This window comes from Diuraphis noxia, unplaced genomic scaffold (assembly GCF_037042655.1).
Source record: "Diuraphis noxia isolate RWA-SAM2 unplaced genomic scaffold, SU_Dnox_SAM2 contig0001, whole genome shotgun sequence".
Classification (NCBI taxonomy): domain Eukaryota; kingdom Metazoa; phylum Arthropoda; class Insecta; order Hemiptera; family Aphididae; genus Diuraphis; species Diuraphis noxia.
The window spans coordinates 75,137,949-75,143,949 of NW_028301711.1; positions in this window are offsets into that span (position 1 = coordinate 75,137,949).

Here is a 6,001-nt window from a genome sequence, read left to right on the forward strand (position 1 = left end):
TATTTCAACTTAAAATTAAAAGAAATCCTTTGTTCCTCAACAGTTAGTCTTTCAACGCCTATTTATATAGAAAATAAATATCCCACGAAAATTGTATTTACTTATTGCCTTTATCAGAAGATCAATAGGTTAATAAAATATCTACAAATATAATGTTAATTGTATTTTGGTATTCTCTGCAGTCTTTAAATGTTTAAAGTTTAAAATATTAAAAATACTATTTAAGTATCGTACACTAAATAATATATTTTTTCCAAATTTAATTAGAACAATTTTTTTTTAAATCCGACCAATGGAATGTGTACTGAAAAAAGTGAAGAATTGAAATACTTTTTAATTTTGAAGTGTTAAAAAAAACTTTTTTATTTTGGATTTTTATATGTTTAATACATCAAAGTATTGCTCTCATTGATCACTTTTAGTGTATATACTCAATTTTTTTGTTAAACAAACTATCTTCTATAATTTTTAATTGATCTCTTTTTATTCCATTTGAGAGATGAATAGATAATGTCAAAAGTAATATTTATTGAGATTTTTAAAATTAATTGTGAAAAGAATACTTTTTTTTTATATATTTTTACCTCAAATATAACAGTTATATAAACAATTTGACAAAAATAGAAGTAAATGAGAAAATCAACTTCTGAAAAACCATATTTATTTGTATTACCATAAAAAATGTAATTTTTTTATTACAATTTGGCCAATGTAATAAATATAATATATGAGGTTTGGGATATTTGCGAGACAACACGTCTGTATTTCTTTTCACCACTAAAATGTAGAAAGTCAATAAAAACCTACCTATAGCAGTGGTTAATTTTTTTTGTTAAATAATTCTCTCGATTTTTAAATTCTAACAAGAAAAATGAAAATTTTTATAGTATCTATTCAAAAACGTTGATTTTCATTATAATTTAAAATAGCTGTTCATATTGATAACACGGATATTTGGTCTTGAGGATGTTAAATTAATAATTTTCCTGGTTGTGTTTCTATTCACCCCATCTTATGATGCTTAATGGTGCATTATAATAATTTTATTAAAAGCAACAAAATATAAATATATAATTATTTTTCATTGATTGAAACCTTGCTTTTATCAGCAACAACTAACTATGTAAAAAATGTATGTAATTTTTCTTTAGTTAATCAATATTATTGTTTTAAATTAAACCACTTTAATATGTACTAAAAACTTCAAATTATTCAAAATAAATTCACAGTTATGTATAGGATTGAAATATCCCATAAAATGATGGGCTTGAAATTTTAATTTTTAAATGTACTTATAATTAGATTGTTTTTAATGAAAATTTAAATCAGTATACAATAGATAAGCTATAACAAACAAAAATTAATGTAACACCACAGGCAAAGCGACGAACGGCTTTATTGGTACGTGTGTAAAAAATGAAAACATGTTCCATTTACAATATTATAAAGTTAAAATCGTTTTAACTTGTTACTTATGGGTCATCGTCGTTGTCATCAAAAACGTGTAAAATTTTTTTTTTTAGACATTCCGTCCAAGCGGTGTCAGTCACTAAATCGTCACAGACGAATGCATCGTATTATCGTAAACATAATCGTACAAATGATTTTACTTTTTACATAATTCTATAATAAGCATGACGTGTATGTTAGGTAATATTGTACCTGCTGCGTGTAGCGTGCAGTAATCACATACAAATATATAATATAGCAGATACGTAAACTTTAACCTAATTGATAACGACGGAGAGCAGTACGTTGCCCTCTGGGGCAATCACGATTTCGTCTAATAAGCTGGCGGGATGGTCGAAAAGTAAGTTTTTCACAAGTCCACGATACTACTAATATAGCATTATAAGCATAATAATGTATTATTGTTTTATTTTAATAGTCGCTCGCACAATTCCATCGTCCAGAGAATATTATTCTGTGTGACTGTATGCATATTGCACGTCTCGTTATCGCGAGCTATTTTTATACAATGCGATAAAATTGTATAAATACCTATATAGACTATAGTTATGTAGTATATGTGCATACAGGCTACTATATGAGTCAACATTACAATAATATTGTCTGTATAATAGTGCGATTTTATTGTATATTTGTTTGAGTAGAAAAAATAAGTATTAAATAATAATTTATAATTATGATTATTATTGTAAAATAAATATATATTTATCGCTCCGCTCAGAATCTAAAATATATAAATAAAATTATATTAGGAGAAAATGTATCAAATCAAAAGGTACCTACCCTACTTTTTACCGTAATTTATGTTGTAGAAATGAAGAATAAAATTCAGTTTTGAAAATTATAAAATATTCCTTATAATCTGATTGTCGGAAAAGAGTGCATTTTATAAAGTAAATGTTTCGCGATTTATAATTTTTGAAAGTCATGTGTTAAACTAATCAGTTTTATTAATTTTATACGTGGGTAGGTATAAATGGCGTTTAGTTTTTACCCAAAACGATAAAAATTCTTAAATGCGTATGGGAAAGAGAATTAAAGAAATACGCAGATTACAGATATTATACTCTTATACTTTTGTAGCCAGTATAGGACGATAACCATAATACATAGTAATAATTTGAAAATTAAAATTTGTATTTACTATTATTACTCTGAAGGGAAACAAGCAAATCAATTTATTAATATGACTATTAGAGTGTTGGAATTATTTATGACTAAGGATGAAGAACGTATTTCAGTTGCAACTTGCAAATAAATATGGTTTTCAAAATAAACACTTATAGAACAATAGGTAATCGAAAATCAACTAGAATTAATCTAAATAAGCTTATTACTATAGTGTAAAATCTAAATTCCAAGGTTAATCTATAGCCTATAGGTCAAATGTCAAAATATCCATCGCTTAGAAGTTTAGCTTACATAAATACATAATATATCTACAATAGTGAATATTATTTTTGATTAAAATTTTAAAATACATCGGTATTGTGTATTTTTATTACTTATATTATATTTGAGTAAAACAAGTTTGAGATATCGCAGAACAATATATGGTTATATGAAAATAACGGCGAGACCGTTTTCGACCAAAAACGTACCTTTCCCTTTTCGGCCGATTCACTTTTTGACCAAATTTAAAAAAGACTGATTCCCTTTTCGGCCAAAACAAATATTTATGTAATATATGTAAAAAAAATAAAATAACTGCCGCTATATAATAGTTTTTATAAGTTGCATAAAATGTTGTAAAATAACAATATTCTTAAAAATACAATTCGCGACAAAATTATTTACAAAACCATATTAATTTTACACACACACTAAAAATTATCCCTATTATTTCATTTATTTAAATTTTGAAGATTTTTCAAATCGAATTCAAGTTTCTTGGTACTATTCAGTACCAACTTATACTTTGTCAAATTTGTCAAAATTACATAATTATATAATTGTCATAATTTTATAAAAAAAAATTGTTTTTGGTCGAAAAGGGATCAGTCTTTTTTGACACACACACACACGTGGCGATACAAACTTCCGTTTTTCAAATGAGAACCGACTTTTTTACTGTAAATTATTTAGTGGATAATTGTTTTTAAAATTTTGATGTACCTAACCCAAATTTTGAAGGAGTATAGTTTTTAGTTATTAAAATTTCAATTGATTTTGTAATGGGTATGGCTAATCTTTTAATAGCTCTATTTGAATATTAAAAGTACAGTTTATTAATGGTTATCAAATAATTTCAAAACATTTAAAAAAAGAACATAGGGGATGCATTATTTATATTTTTTAGATGATATTAGGGTGACCAGACTTTTCGTTCTATACGGGAAAATTCCGTATTTCAAAGTCTATCCCGATGAGAGCTTTCGAGACTTTACTTTTTTAAACATGCCCCATTTAATATTTTCATAACAATAAAAAATATGCAGATACCCAAATTAAAACTATACATTCTACCGCAGTAGGTATTAGATGCATAAACTTTTATCAGTAGTTAAGTATGCGTCTATTAGCCTATATTAATATTATAATAATATTATTATACAAATCTTAACAAGGTTATTATCAAATAAAGATTGATATTACGTCATTTTATTAAAAAAGTTTAATTTTAATAATTAAAAAGTGGGCTAGTGGGTATCGGTCTGTTTTATAGTAAAGATGGAGAGTAGGTCGCTATAATAGATGTGTAAAATTTGAATGCAATGACAAGTATTAAAGTATCATTGTACTTTTGAAGACGAAAAACGATTCTGAACGGAGATGATTTGTCAGTCTATAGGATATATTATATTACCTATATTTAAATTATAATATATTTTTATACGATCACAAAATGTTTTCAATAATAACTATATTGACTCTGGAGTTTTTTTTTTACAGTTGTGTAACCTTATGTTGAATTTTTTGAATTTAAGTTTAAACCACAACAATTTTAAGAATTTTCAACTTCATAATTCTATGCAAATTTTCGTGATTTTGATTTTTGACGTATTTAATAATTTGAACTTTAAATGCTTATAAATAAAAATTGGGACTAACGATTTTTGTTTTTTTTTTTACTTCGATAAGTACAATTTATAATAAACCTTGTATAGGTACATTTTAAAGATTTTTTGGATGGCCAATTTTTTTTATAAGCATTTAAAAAAAATTAACTGTTTATAAATAGCTTAAAAAAGTCAACGCTAATATATAAACAGTTGGTGAAAATTTCAAGTGTAACAACCTACAGGCTGCAGTAAGTACTTAAGTACAGTACTTGTATGACTACATAATGCATATCTATTTACTTGCGATCACATACTCCGTTTCACATATGTATTTTTCTCGATTTTTCATATTTATTTTTTAAAAAGCTACTATAGATGCCTACATATAAACATCATAGATACTTTTGTCTCTAATCTCTAACAGTAGGTTCCTACAATATTTTATATTATGTTTTTGCGATTTATATTTTTTAAAACTACGAGTAGGTTCTATTAAGTAGAATCTAACTAGAATTCAATTATGACTTAGAGATCAAGGTGGTTATTTTATGTATTTATTATTTACTAGTAATATAGTTTTGTGTATTTTTTATAGGTAGGTTTATGTTAAAAACTACAATAATTTCCAGATCTTCGATAAGAACTGATCCGAGCTCGTAAAATTTGTCATGATTATAATTATAGGTAGGCACTGCGATTTGGCACGACGCTTGTCGTTGTCATTGACGTTCACCAAAGACGGACTATTCACCGAGTAGATATAGTACTGAGTCATAGACGGAAATCCATAGAAATTTCTGGGTGGGCTAAATGAACTAAAAAAATAAATATATTCAAATAAAATCACATTTCACATGAAACCTGACAAAATAGACAAAATGCAGGCTAATCACACCCCCCTCCCCCCCATTTCCACCTATGTACTGAGTAGTGACTGTTGAGTAGTACCTAAGTAATAACTAATAAGTAAAATTAACGATAATTATTATTATACGAATTATGTTTATGGTTATTGCCTTATTGGTTTTATTTACGTTTTAATCTAGAGTTTAAGCAGTGTCGTTGCTATATGCGGCTGGGTCGGCACTCAAGTCGTTACACGTTATCGCGACGGCTGCGCGTGTACCGTATACAACTGACTGCCATGTGCGGCGGCGACGCTGACGACAACGACCGGTTTGAGGTTTCTGACGTTCGTCTGCCGGGAGAGAAGTAAACGAGGAAAAAATAGAAACCATCGCCTGTGACCGTAATGCGATATAAACGCCTCCCGGGCGGCGGTGGTTATTGCCCGATCAAAAGCGTAACAATATAATAATAATATTATAACTACCTACGACCGTGTTATCCTGTCTTGCACTTCAAACCGTCGGTTTATGATATACGAGTTTCGACGATTTCGGGTCGTCTCTAGTCTGTATTACGGTCCGCGCCATCGTCGACACGCTCTTGTTACACAATCCATATTATTCCTGTTTACATAATATTATTATAATTATTTATATTGTTGAACTCGCGCCCGCCAGTGT